Raw genomic sequence first — 15143 nt, 5'->3', positions numbered from 1 at the left:
AAAAAGTGTTGTCGCCAATGCTGATTCGCAGGCTGCGGGAAATAGCAACCTTGACGAAGAATCGTGCGGCCACTCGTACTTGATGATGGCATAACCAGGAAAGGGCGAATAGGCTGAAGCTAATTGTCTTGTAAATTATAACCTTTGGCACTCATAGTCAGAGAAAGAAGCCGAGTTAAGCAATCAAGTGTCCGTGGGGCAACTGCCACTGTGATAAGCTAGAGAGAAGTCATAATCATGAAGACTAGAGTCCCATAACACTAATCATCCAGATGGGACTTGCAATTAAGGAACAAGCGCAGGGAATGGTCGTCTGTCACAGTAATGAAAACGCGGTCGTGGAAATATATCCTAACTTGTTGAGGAGCTGCCCAAGGGCTACAGTAATTTTGATTAACACCGTTTAACAACATATTGTTGACATGCCCAGCGGACACTTTTCCTGGTGATGGCCACACTTATCTTTAACCGCTACAGCGAACCGATTCTTCTGAGCTTCTGCATCGTGCGGGTTCATCTGCACTGCACGAAAAAGCAAAGATACATTCCTTGAAGTGTTTTTGTCAATTGGTGAATGCTCACTTTAAACCATCACAGCGGTTTTCGTTAACATAAAAGAAAAAATGAGAGTATGCCAGAAGCACGCACGACACAATGTACAAGAAATATTTGTGTAATAACAATACGTATCGTTTTTCTTTTCCCCTCAAGTATTCAGGGAATGGAACGCGTCTGACCAATTTAATTTCTTCCAGCCAACAGTAGAAAAGGTGTAGAGGAAATAGAGAAATGTATAGTGCGTGTGCTTTCGTGAATGTGACAAACTTCTTGTGCGCCGTTAATTTTAGACCGTTTTTATTTTCTATTTATATATCTAGTACAATGTTCGTACCTGTATAATTTCTGTATTGTACACCACTCCTGTAATAATCCCACCCACGGAATTGGCTTCATACTGAAGTAAATAAATAATAAATAAATAATTAATTAATAAACTACTTGGTGGCGTCGCGTGACCATGGAATATTTTCGGCAATAATTGTTCCGTGTTTGGAAACTCCCAGTTGCATTTTCCTAGGCAAAATCACAGACTCCTGAGTGACATTCAGTGACCATATGAAAGCTTCAGTATTGACGTCTCCGACAGAAGAACGAATGACGAGCACAATGTGCCGCAGAAGAGTTTTGTTTTACATTTGCAGCAAGCTTCTGGATGCAATAAAAATTCATTCATCTCGAGAGATTGTGGCATTTGGTCTTCTTCAAGCAGATTGACAACCTGTGTCTAATTCGTTCGCAGTCGTCACGTTAAATTCATGGTATTATAGACTATGGCTTCACTTTATATCGCTCTTTCAGGAAATTTCGGGTGTTATTTCGGCGGTCATCTTGAGCTTGGCTATTGATAACGAGGGATGAAGGCTAATGTAATGACGCGAGCTCACTGAAGCTCAGCGGTAGTATCAGCATTCACTTCTAGGAAAAAAAATATCGCCGCCCAAGCACTCCATACAGAGGGTTAATCAGCGAAGCTGAAACATGCGGCACCGGTGTTTATCACTGGGTTAAAGCCCACGTCCCATTAAACGACAGCTTGATAGGCTGCCGAATCCTCGCTACGCAGTTGCTGCTTGCACTCGGCTGCACGAGCCTGTTGTTGTGCCCCAGCTGCAGCATCGGCACGGCGTAGACAAGCTCATTCCCGGTTCTGCTCGCGGCGTCGCTGATTGAAAGCTGCCTGCTCCTCAGGAGTACGTATGACGCGTGGCCAACCCATTTGGAGCCGGGGAGAAACTGTTGCTCGCGTGTTCAGCTGCGATGGAGAGCGACAATATCACTACTAGCGCTGCCGATCGCGCGCCTCACTTTCTCTCTTTCTTCTTCGCGCATACGCATGGAGTTGCGCAGGGAGAGTTTTCCGCGTACAGACGACAGACGGACTGACAGACGAATCGGCTAACCCTATACAGCTTCGGTGTCAAAAAAAAAAAGGAAAGGATAACACGGTGCGATGGTGTGATCTATCGCGCGCTGATAGATCACACCGCCGTTCTGTCGCAGATAAGCCGATTTTCCTTTAGTGAAACGCACTAATAATTGCTTAGCATTCGCGCTGCTTATGCTTCACGCTGCTTACGCCAGCATATGCGCTACCCTCGCTTGTGCATTTATCGTCGCACGCATCAAATCGGTTTTATAAATGTTTCGCTAAAATTTGCGGAACATTTATGCGGGAGGTTCTTGCGGCTAAACATAACCCTTCCGTGACGTGTACGACAGTCCTGTCTGTATCATTAGGCTGCACTGACGGGAAATAATTCTTCGGAGCGTCCTAGGCTGCAACAACAGACAAAGTGTTTATCTAACACTCCAATAGAAACTCATAAACGCGCAAGAAACATGGCGACCGCGATAATGTGTCGACCTATGCAGACCGCCGACCACGTGTTACTACAATCTTCCGCGCCGTGTACTTGCAAACCTATTTGTCAATACTTCAATTGTTGCTATAGGGCACCCAGCAGCAGCCTGCAGCTTATGGTCTAACCTACATTGGTTCATAAACTTAGCACCATATTTTACGGCTACAGCAGTTGAACGCTCAATGTTGGGTTTGCCCTGTGGGTCCGTCTCTTCCGTTACTTTCATAATGTAAGTTTTCATCAGGCCGTGACGTCAGCCCTAGCTTTGCCACTGCAACAGTGGGGAAAATAGAAAAAATTGCCCCTAGCGTTTCAATCTAAGTCACTTAAGCATTCTGCATTCAGTATTCGCGCACAGTAGCCAATAGGCCATAGTTTTCTGCAGTGGTTAGCTGTAATATTCTGCAGTGGTTAGTAGGATGGTCTGATCCCACCAAAGACTCTACCTGCGCACGCTGCTCCCTCGGCCTGATAACGACGGTGTGCTGCATCGACCTATTAACGACAGGTTGAGGGAGAAATGCGCGCTTGTAACAGCTTTGACTGGATCAGTCCTTCTTGCTAACCACCGCAGGATGTGCCTTTGCACGCCCTTATTTTACACTACACGTGCTCTCCCAAAATAGAAAGCGGATGAAATGTAGATTATTACTAGAAGCACTTTGTATATAAATTGAGGCGGGCAAATGCCTGAGCGACCGTTCTATTGCTTTGATAAAAAAAAAGAACTCGATTATCCTGACAAGCGGTTTTATGCTCTGCGGAATTGGCGGTGGCCCGAGTGAAGCTGCCCCAACTTTCTAACCCTCATTTTTACGCATGCGCCAAGATGTGGCGTTTTCTGTAACCACATCACATGCTGTTATTCTTTTAAAGGTTACTGCAGTTGAAGACCAGCGCTCTACCTTTTCTGTCGCCCTTTTGTCTCTGCACCAGTTATCGTTTGTTTTTTTTCTTTACGTGCGGCATGAGGTTCTTGACATGTTTAACATATACGGCAAAACATGAATATATATTAAAAAATACAACAGACAATACCACAAAGCTGTCTAGGACCCTTGAGTAGGGCAGATGCATGGCTGTAGCAGAGACAAGGAATAGTTCAATAAAGTAGCATCGCATGGCTTTCAAATATGCACCGAAGAAACTTCCATGTCAACAACGATTGTATATGAGTAGCTGTCATTTGAGATTCTCCTCCGCCCACCTAAATGCCTTTATCATGAAATAAAGCTCCGCACTCGCCAGGCGATCCCCTAGACCTTGTTGGCACTGCTGCACGTGCGCTCAAATAGAGGCAACAAAACGAAACAGTCTACGTCATCATGAGAACTAACGCTCTTCTGCTCGTTTTCTGCTTACTGCTTATAATCGGTATGTCGTAGCTGCTCGACTGTGTATTTCGTGCCATAGTACGGTTATTTTTGGAGCAATATGCTTCTGGGGTGAAAAGAAATGATAGGGATCATGCCGACGTGTTCAAATGCCCAAGCAGTCCTGCTACTGAGCTTCTCAATGTAATGTATTTTTTTTGCGAAATACCTTTCTATTTGCTTTAAGAAATGACACCGTTATTACAATATTACAGGCGTATTTACCACGTTGTAGAAGACAATAAGAGCCATGTAGGCATGGTCCTTGAAGCACGGGTACTTAGGGATATGAAAAGCATCATAGCGCGAACACGATTATGTGGTGTGATTATGCTTAAAATCGCACATGCTTCTAGAGAATTAAGTCAGCTGCACTCATGCACAGGTAATTCTGTATCCCTGGGATAGCTGTTTCTACCACATTGCACAAATCGATGACTGAAATGATAAATGAACAGTCGAGGACATTGTATTTATGACTTCTACAAAACCTTGCTGGTGAAATTTGGACATTATTAAGGAGACGTGAAGAAGTCCTCACCGACCTGTTTATTTTCCTTCTCTTTGTTACAAACGATTCTGCTGTCGGAGTTATTTTGGTATTCAACATAGAGTGAAAAAACGCCACTTCTTCGAAACCACATCGCAACCTAAATTGCAACAATCGGTACAAGTAGCTTAAAATCAGGTTTGCCGTGTGCATCCGCGATTCTTTTGGGCTGTTTTCTATAACTGTCAAGTCCTCATTTTTATCACATTGTCGTCAGGCCACATATCTAAAACTTCATTCTCATAATATAGCGAAGAACAAAAGTGCGCTTACCGTCGCCACTGCTGATCAAACTCATTCTACTACGGCACTGTGCAGTTCAGTGCCAGATGCTTTATTATGTGTGCTATCGCGCACTTTGAGGTTAGCTATTAGTGTTTTTTTCAGCCCTGCAGGCTTTGCAATTAATTGGCGGCTACTCTCAGTAGATTTCGAAGGCCTCATTAAGCAGTAATTTAGCCGGTGAAGAAAACGTACTGTGGATTGCAGAGAACTAAATGCTTCTCGATTGCTGATGCAACCAAAAAAAATCTGGGTTTCAAGCTTCGAGGGAGTAGTGCAAACAAGCTCTATCAAAACGTTGAAGGTCTTTGATTACCACTTCTTGAGGGGCATGAGGGAGGTGGGGATGTAAATCCACCGTAGTTTAGTTCACCGTGGGACATTGTACAGTTGAGATAGGTTTTTCAGGCACCGCGAATGCCAACCTATGGTCGCGGCTAAGTGTCGCTCTAGAGTACCGCTCCATAACCAACTCTTTCTAGGTGTGTAGCCATCCCTCTCCAATGTCACAGAATGGACATACGGTACTTTGGTTTGACACGAGAGGTTTAAAGTGCTAAGCATATTTTAGAGGTGTCCGAGTATTGCATTTTTTTAGTACGAGCCGAATACGAATAGTATGCATGGAATACGAAACTGTACAAGAATGTTATTAGAACAAACAACGCAGATATGTTGACACTATTCAACTTTCAAAGCCATGTGCCCGTGTACAATGTACGCCGTTTCACCGCTTAGTCTACACCGTTTTGTCGGACTCTGTACCGATTTTAATCAAGCGCCTATAAACTTCCCTGTTACCTTAACACACTTGAACGGAATAACATCTTACTGGGAGAAATATCGAAAAATAAGTTAATTAGTGTTTTGCCGCTCCTGTAGTAATGTATGGTGCTTCATTGTTTTTGTATGTCGCGCTATTGTTTCTTACATCAAACAATGTTAACAAATGCAGTAAGGCTGTTCTGAATTTTGTACGTATATTTTCTTACTGATCTGTACTGTATTTCTGTCATTGAACGCTCACAAATTTCACAATGTATTCCAATGTTTCCAGTATTTCTCTGCGTTTGTCATGACTAAGCTGTTTCCTCGTCATTCTGTCATGTGGGGCGAATGGGGTTCTTTCAAGCCGCTGTATGCGGCATTTAACCTTACGTCCGCTCTCATTCTGTATTCTGTGGAAAGAGAGAAATAAAGATTATTATTGTGGTATATTAAAATATAATATCTAATAGTCAATCGTAGACACACATATTTGTAGCAGGAGTGTTCTTTTTTGTCATTAATAGGGCCCCATGCTTGTACTGTCTAGTGAAAACACGCAGACTACTGACTCACAATTAGCATCAGTTTTAAGAACAAGATCACTAATTGTCGACAAAAAGGTGTACACCGATTGCCTCGCAGAACCTTCAGAGCTTTGCTGCAAACGAGCTTTCCAACAATGTATACATCTCGTACAAGATTTCTTCATATAGTAAATAATTGGTTGCTAAAAAAGAGGAAAAGTTGTGAAAAAGAAAACTGCTGAAGAACTTGCTTGGCGTAGCCACATGTAAAAGTACTCGTTCCAGGAAAAAAATTGCTCGTTCTAAAATAAAACAAGAGACTGCAACTATGATTTCACTGCAAGGAACACTAAATTACAAACTAGATGGACAAATCACTTGTTTTCAAGTTTGCTATCTTGCACAACCGGAAACACTGCTGCCACGAATCATTTTGTTTCTGCATTGCTGAAAAATCCTTTCTCGTTGTTTCACTTGTCATAACTAGCAGTGACTTGTTTAGCAGACGGGGCGCAGTAACAATAGTTTAACAGTCGGTTTTTGCGAAATGTTTGCCTAGACACATGCAGGTTCATTTTCGTTCAAATGCAGAATGTACGATTCACATTCTTAACTTCAAATGTGTGCCTCCCCTAATATATATATATATATATATATACATATATATCGCACTTGGCGAATACATGTATAATGACTATTCTTCTCGTGGCAGAAGTAATACGTGCACCTTGTCTTCATGCGCTTATTCAGTCGTCGTTTAGTTTCCAAAAAAATTATTCGGATAACGTTCACTTGTCAATAAAATAAAAAAAACTTCAATCATGCAATATTACCGCTCAGATGCAAAGAAAACTAATACGGGTTGCTATAAAATCTTGACCGTTAAAGAAACTTTCCTCCTAGTTCGAGGATAGATGACGTGACGAACGTGTTTCCGCGATGTTCGCACTATCATCTGAGTTGACCAGAAAGCTCGCAGATGTTTGCGCTAATCGACAAATGAAAGGGTAGAGTCAGTCAATATAGAAAGAGAGCACAGCAGGAGTAACAAAATGGAAATTTTGTCTTCATCGGAATGTAGCGCGAAACCCTTTCATGAATTTCAGAGCAAATGTTTTCATACACCCATATACGTTTCCATTGAAGCCTCGTGCCACAGGTGGGCGCATAATTTTCGCGTTTCAGTGAACTTCTTCCAACTTACGAACTTCCGTAGAACTCATTCACCATTAGAGAATATATATGTGTACCGTTTTTGAACCACTTTAGTAAATCCTTTCTTCCTACACATTTTATTGTCAAAGCGTATCCTCATACATGTATCCGTTGTTCGGCATATTGTGCCTGTCCTCTAAGTCTCTTATCGTTTCACATCAATTGCACTGCTCTTTGTGCATGTTACTGGTAAACTGTGATAAATATTTACGAACTGACCTTGCCCCCATGCTTTGCGTCCTGTGTGAGCGTACCTGGCTCTTTGGAGAATTGAAATGTCGTCTCTTTTACGATACAGTAGTCGTTTACGGGCCGTTTAATGACATTATATAGATGGTAATCTCGTGGGACCGGGACGAATGAGATGTATAATGATGAACGTTTACTTATTTGCAGATATGTTGTATTATTGCAAATTTAGCATTTTCGATAATGTGTGGCCTCCGATCAAACCACAGTTAACATGCTGCTGTATTTTCATTGCTTTCTGTATTGTGAAGCCTAACTGCCTTTCCTGTAAAATTCTCGAACTTCGCGTTATGTTTGTCTTGCAATTGACCATTTGACCATTTAAACTCAACGATGATCTACCATTGCAAATTTTGCATTTTCGTAGAACTGCACTTTTTAATTTTTATTTGGTATTTATCCAGCATCACAGAATGATCATACTTTTTTATACATACGTAATATTTCGCACTAGTCAATAAAACATGACTGCAATTAGGAAAGCTTACCAATAATTTATGGCAGACAGGGCTGAAAGCGCAAAACGATGTGTGCCTCGCTGCAAAACGCAGTCTTGTGTGCATCATCACGTATGTTTGCCTTCTTAGTTGTTCTCGTTCATACGTGTGCAGTGCTCTGCGATTGAAACGCCATACTCTGCTCGGGCCTCCCAGCGGCCGGCACACTTTACCTTACTGGCGAGAGCGCTGGGTGATCGCTGAGGCGCCGAACGCATATCACAATGCACCACAAACGCACTCGCTTTCATGCGTATACGAAAATGTATCAACTCGGCGTTCGCGACACCCACCACCGGCGCGAACAGTCCAAGGCAGCAACACGCTCCTATAGTATCGAGCTTCAATAGCTGAGCACTGTACACGTTCCATTTGTAGCTTATAAATCGAGTCATTTCAAACTACAGTCGGAGAGAAAGAGAGAGAGTGAATTTTAATGAGCACCAGCAGTTCCGTCGGCTGGGTCTAGGCCTCCCACGATGGGACGTCGAGGTCTTGCCTCTTCGCCGCTTCGTAGGCCTACTGGGTCGCCCAGAGTTCGTCGTCGAGATGGGAGCTGCGCAGGGCGGCGTGCCATCTCGACGAGAGGGTCACGGGATTAAGGTCTGGATATTGATGTTTGCACTCTCATAGCATGTGGGGGAGTGTTGCTGATTCAGCTTTACAGACCTTGCACGTCTGTCTCGGGTAGATGTCAGGGTATGTGATGTGATAGCGTGTGAGGGAGGGGTATGTATTCGTCTGTAATAGTTACAAACTGTTACAAACTACAGTCGGAGGTAAAAATTTTTTTGCTGATAAGAACGACAATGATCTTCAATGTAAACTAATCGCCAAACACCTGTACAAAGTTATGCGTTTTATTTAAATATAGAGTGCTTGAGACCGTGTATTCGTTGCAGTGTAAATAGTTAGGTACCTTTTTTTGGTTGTTATTTGCGCAATTTTGTAGAGAACGAAGCCGTTAACCAGCCCATCTGTCGTGGTAGCATAGGTGGGCCGCACGTGCTTCTCAAACAACTGTAATAGCTGGCATTCTTCATGTAACGCACCTTGCATCTCGGTCGCGCGAGCACACGCACCCTTCGCACCGGCGCCTTTCTATGGGCAGTGAAGTACCAACATCAGACCTCCATCAACTGAACGTGAAAACTTGCGAAAGAGCCATACAAGTCTATTCGCTTTAGTGCATGCTGTCTCGAGCTATAGAACAACATAGTTTTTATGCTTGAAATGATGTGTAACTAGAAGGGACGGTCCATTTGCCACGTGTTCCCACTGACTTCATTTTTAAGTTATATTTCTTTATAAACGTCTACGCGAAATAGGTTTTGCTAGCGTGTGCGTACCGTGTCGCGTGATAACATGGCAGGCCGCGGTTCAAGTGCGCCATGCTGAACGAGTTCTCGAATTGCAGTTTTTGTTTTTCCGAACCAGAACTAAACCGCAAGAAGAATCTATGGCCCTTGAGCTTGTACCAAAACTCAACTGCTTTGTTTGTTGTTTTTGTGTACCTTTGTTCACCCCGTTTATGCGAAACGCTAGAGAGAGCATTTAGATGACCAAAAACGTGGATGCAGTTGGCCCAAGATAACCCTTGACGCGTCGGTTACCTTCACCATGAAATGTATTTTGTGGAGAGCTATAATTGTTGTCTTTTCCCGTCATTCAGCTCACAGCGATTCCAAGAAATGCAGCAGTAAACGGTTCAAATGTCTAGCTGAAAAGCAGTGTCCGTCTGAAAGGCAAAAAAATAAGCTGTCTTGCGATGGAACTGGAAAAATATGCTGTGACGTCCGTAAGTATTGTATTCATGTTTGCCGCAATAACATGAAGCTTATTTTTTTATATGCAGTGGACATTAGTATCCGGTTTGCCAGTACCACTCAAAAGCCGTGACTATTGAGTAATAGCCAACTACTCTATAATAAAGCAGTCAAGAATGTGAAAATCCTTTCACAGCGGATGTTGCACACTGAATTTACAGAATGCGAGCTATTTGTACTACCATTGCCCTGAGAATGTAGACAAATATAGGCGCCGTGTGTGCTGGCTGAGATTCTTCAAAGGTTTGTGGAGGCCAGAATAACTTTATTAAAACAAGCACGGTTGTTTGGAGCAATTTTCGATTTTCTTAATCACGACATTTAGGTGTACGTCAACGTGAGATGTCGTGCATGTCCGGCATTTTGATACGGCATGATGAAATCTTAGCATTGTCAATCTTTTAACCAGAGTTAATTCACGAAGCTACATGCTCGAATGCTGCCAAGTCGAGCACGCATTTCAGCAGGTTACAGTGTACCGTTTTACTTTAAGCATTAGCACCAACTTAAAATAAAGTACTTCGTCAATGTTAAATTTTTGGTCTGCATTCAGAGTATAGTAGGACGGTAATCATGCAAGTGAGGCCTTGATATGGTAGCTTCAATCAAGATTAAAAATTAATAGGTGCGGGAAGAAGCTAACCGTGATTGAAATTAGGTGTAAGAAGACTAAACGAGAATGACTAGCCTTACCAGTCACCAAGAGATCGTAATTTTGTAGTCAGCCCTTGAAACAATGGATAAGTATACTCGGGTGATTGTAACCTGAATAAAATGTCTAGACGAGGCACTTTTCGTTGCAGCCGCCTTATCTCAATGGAGCGATAAACTTCCACTGGTCCAGCAGCACCAGCTGTCGCTTATCGGTCAGCTCACTCCCGACATCGAGCATATCAGTCGAAAGGATAATAAAGTTGCCGACGCATTGTCACCTTCCTCCAGCACCAATCCTTAGCCTGTGACTAATAACCTCCTAGCCTAGGCTTACACATCCAGCGATGAACTGCAACGACTCCCCAAAGGCAGCTCTTCGTTCAAACTAAAATGACTTTCTGTTTCTTAGTCAAAGACTAGCATCTACGGCCACTATCCACAAGACGATCCATGCATTACGTGCCCCCAGCGCATTGCCGTAACCTGTTTAACCAGTAGCGCAACCTCAACCTTCATGTTATCCCCGCCTACACGCACCTCTTGGCTGACCGCTACGTTTGCAGTCGCTACGGTCGCTTCCGTGCAGCGTGAAGGTCGCACGTGAACGCGCACTTCCATTTAGTGACAACGTCCCAAGTTACCCGTCACGTCAGAGCGCCACTAGGAGCATTCGCTTAGCCTTCAGAGCCCTCCCAAGATATCCACGCAGATATAATTGGTACCTTTCCACCTGCTGCGTGCTATAGCTACCGCTACACCACCATCGATCGCTTCACCGGACTTTCTGAAGTATGGCTCCTCAAAAAGATCACCGCTGAGGACATCGCGTTTACTTTTTTGCGCCGGTTGGGTATTCTATTTCGGCAACCCTTGTCGCCACACAACCGATCAAACACGGCCGTTGGAATGCAGACTCTTCAGTATCATCGTGATGTGCACCGCTTCTTTAGCAACTGAAGACCACCAGTGGCAACTCTTGCGTGAAAGGTATGATCGAATGCTTGCACAAGGCAACTCAAAGCAATAGTCATGTGCCACCCCAACTCAACCTTTCTCGTGGCAGTTTCCGTCAGCCAAAAAGATCAATTACACGTGACACCTGCGGCAAAAATAATGTTCCACATCCACTGCCAAGGCTTGTGACTGGTAGCGCTGGCTAACACTCCAAGGGTCAGTTCTAGGAGTAAAACATAAATACATTATAAAGTTCATGGGAACACGCCACGAGCCTCGCACGCGTATTGTGAGGACGGGGGTTCGCATCCTCCATGCGGCTAGTTGTTTTCACTTGCACGAGCACCGAGTGATATTCTTGTTTCTTGCGCAGCATTTTCGGTTCACCTCCTTCGAAGACTGAGGAAAAAAAGTCAAAATAAATCAGAAAAAAAGATAATAGTACAGTGCAAAATTCATGGGTTTCACGATAGATTTGATATCAGACCACAAGTTGAGTTACAGAAGTGTCATCAATAATTATAATTGCTTAGAAATTACTGATTATCGCACACCAAAGCACAGAATCCTACATTTTAGAACGCTGCCACGTGAGCACGACTTTGGCGAAATTACTGGAAACCCGGAAGTAGACAGCAGAAGTAACGAAGGGACTAGTGACGTCACACACAAAAAGGTGGCATGATATTTAACCGGCTAATCGATGAAAAGCAGTTGGCTTACATAGGCTGAACATCTGCCTAGCAGAGCAGATGTAGCGTACCTCCCTCCTCTCTGGCGTCTCCTCTCCCGGCGCGCGCCTACTCGCTCGCTAACTTGCTAGCAACAGCTGTGCGCACGCGCTTGTTGCATGCTCTGACGTCAGCTCTGGAGAGGGCTTGGAAACTGCGTTTCGTGAGCCGCTGGCTAGGGGGCTACGCGCTACCAGATGGCACGCGCTGTGCTTCCTCCTCGCCCCCCTCTCTCCTCGCCCACACATTGCGCCAGGAGAAAGACGTTCCCTCGCTTAAGCTAAACAGCACGAACGCCGAGGTACGAGTGCCACTAAGAGACACCTATGTCGAAGATTAGGGTCACCTACCATTCTTCATCCACTTTCATTTCATTAATTTTTCCTTTCTTTCCTCCAATTAATAAGTACAAGTAATTTCCCTTATCCATGTACTCGGCGTCTCTGTTGTCTTCTTATGGTATGTCAATCTAATTAGGTAATCCATCTGCAGAGACAATTCTAGAGCATCTTTAGTTTTTTGTTTTAAGTTTAAACACAATCAATACGGCATACCAGTGAAACTGTTACTATTGCCGTCCCTCTGCCGCTTTCTATGGTTATTAATGTAATTGTTCGCGTGACCTAGCTATGGTATTACCAAACAGCACCCTCTCGTCTACGTCTGCAACTCCACTACACCAAATGGAATGTGTCTGCGACATCGTGAGTGGTTAGCTGCATATTAAACCTCGTAAAACATTAAAGAAGTTACTGCCACCGCTTTAGAGGCCCGTGCAATGCAACGTGCGGAAGAAAACATTTACTATGCGGTTTTGATTGTAATAGACATTGGAAGCATTTCAATCTCGCTGAATACACCTTCTAAAGCAGGCAGTGAGCCTATTAATAAACTGACGCCACGCTCCCATAATGCATTGTGTTGGCAAAAAGCGATTCCTTCCGTTTAGCCAAACGTCTTCAGATATACGCATCGGGGATTCAGAATGCGTTGCTGTAATAGGTAACTAATTGGCGTGCCATACACACGTCATGCCGTGACTCTAAAAGTATTCAGCTCCGTGGCTCCTAATAGGTTGGCCTAGCGTGGGCTCATGTCGAGCAAACGTCGGTCCGGATGGCAAGCTTTGTATAACTAGACTTCCACTGGGCGATGTTATATGTTTGTAGATAGAATGTAACTTAACGACTTAGTCATCTCGAGATTTCTCTAAAATTGTCGGTCGTTAATCGTAAAATTGGAGTGCGGAGCTTGGCAGTAGCCGGAAGCCTTATTGCAAGCGCTTACGGACGCGCAGCCTGTTTTCTAGGGTAAAGTCTACATCGTACACATTACAAAAGAAGCAAATAATGTGGACAAAAGTTCAGACAAAAAAGCTCCGACTCGATGCAACCGCAGTTAAATTAAGCGTCAGGCTAGATGTTCAACATTTTTATCTCTTACATAGTGCTTGCCTGGCTGGAACCCGGTTTCCTGCCAGGCAAGCTCTACAAATGAGGTCATAGACGACAAAGTGACCCAAGTTAATGGGAAAGAGATTAGGCGCCGACAAACGGATAGACATACCGACACGTGTGTGCCCTAAGTAACAATTTATTGTTATTTATTATTCTTTATTGTTTATTATTTGGTTACTTACCAAGGTGCTTTGACTCGAGTGGCGTATTAGTTTTGCACTGACTCATCTCGGGATTTATTTTCTGCTTATCTAGGAAAGAAAAACACCTGCCCTCTGTTTGGTGGAACATGCCAACCTAACACAACAAGGTGTCATACATTGAAGGATGCAAGCAAGCAATGCGGTAAAAACAAGAAATGTTGCATAGGCCTACAGTAGATAAACTATTCTGCAATGCGCCATTACTCAATGTACTTGTAAACATTCGCGAGAGAACGGAAGTTCATATCGCCTTTTTACTACCACCTGCATATTTTTTCCTAATAAAGGCTTGTTCGGCACAAAATATAAGAACAAACAGCCTGCTTTCTTAGTTATATTCTTTTGATCGGGTTTGATGTGATTGCTTTTTATCTTTGATAAGCTCGTAGGACTCCATGAAGGCGTGTTGTAATAAAAAGTAAAAAAAAATCAAATTCTCGCTTTATACGAACAACCGCAACATTGTTCGCATTAGCACTAATGCAGTTCCTAAAGCTTTCGTTGTTACACCTTGCTGCGCCTGGACCCGGGTCAGTTATACGTATTTTCCGCTGATCATTGGTCAAACACGTGCGAAATCAAATGCAATTAGAAAGAGGTCTGGGGTAGAGGTCGGGCATTTGCCCTATCGGTTGTGAAAGTTGCCCTGATTGCGCAGCAGTCCATAAACACCAGGGACGGTACGAAATATATTTTGCAGCTGCCGAGCACACCTGCAGGACTGAAGCATTGAGAGTCTTCTGTTAATACGTGTATCGGAAGAATTTGTTTTGCGTCTTTACCCTAAAGCATGCGAAATATCTACAATAACAGTATAGTAGGGCTGTTGATAGCAGCACACATTTCGCACAGTGCATCAGTTTTCAAGAAATGTACACCCTTTGGGGTTTGTCTCAGAACAATAATCATCCGCCTTGCCCGCATTTTCTTTCTTTAACGGTGATAGCTCGGTAATTACAAGTCAGAAATGGCTTGCGCATTTTCAGCATGACACAACATCCTTGACAGCAAATTAGCGAGCTCCGAGTTTTCAAGAAAGTAAACGCAAGCAAGGCTGATACTAAACCCTGTACTAAAATTACGTCGTGGAGGAGAAAATCCGCCACGCCTGTAGCACAGCTGGTCGCTAGCGCTCATGCCATTGCATAGCGCGTCGCGTAATTGGTAGCGACGGCAAACAATTTGTTTCCTGAAGCAGATGCAGGAAAGGGTTCGAGAAGGTCCAAACCTACTCGGAAGAAGGGCTAAGGTGGGACGCCGATGTGTTGAAGACACCCGGCAGAAAGCGCAAACGGTTTCTTTTGGCGTTGACAGAGCTCGCAGGTACTGATACAACGACGCACTGAGCGGGCTTGACCAAGCCAATAGAGGCGACGGCGCACGCGGCCATACGTGCAAGTGTGCAGGTTGCCAGCAGTTTGGATTTCGTGAAGCTCA

At 43.8% G+C, this 15143-nt stretch overlaps 1 long non-coding RNA gene across 1 annotated transcript; it reads left to right on the top strand.

Annotated features, from left to right (window-relative positions):
* Positions 1-3661: 3661 nt before the first annotated feature.
* LOC140217149 (uncharacterized) lies at positions 3662-14022 on the top strand. The gene is made up of 3 exons (XR_011893657.1): positions 3662-3797; positions 9554-9679; positions 13759-14022. It is a non-coding gene; the product is annotated as an uncharacterized lncRNA (long non-coding RNA).
* Positions 14023-15143: the final 1121 nt, after the last annotated feature.

The sequence above is a fragment of the Dermacentor andersoni genome, chromosome 4 (genome assembly GCF_023375885.2).
Source record: "Dermacentor andersoni chromosome 4, qqDerAnde1_hic_scaffold, whole genome shotgun sequence".
Taxonomy (NCBI): domain Eukaryota; kingdom Metazoa; phylum Arthropoda; class Arachnida; order Ixodida; family Ixodidae; genus Dermacentor; species Dermacentor andersoni.
This window is presented reverse-complemented; position numbering and strand designations above follow the sequence as displayed.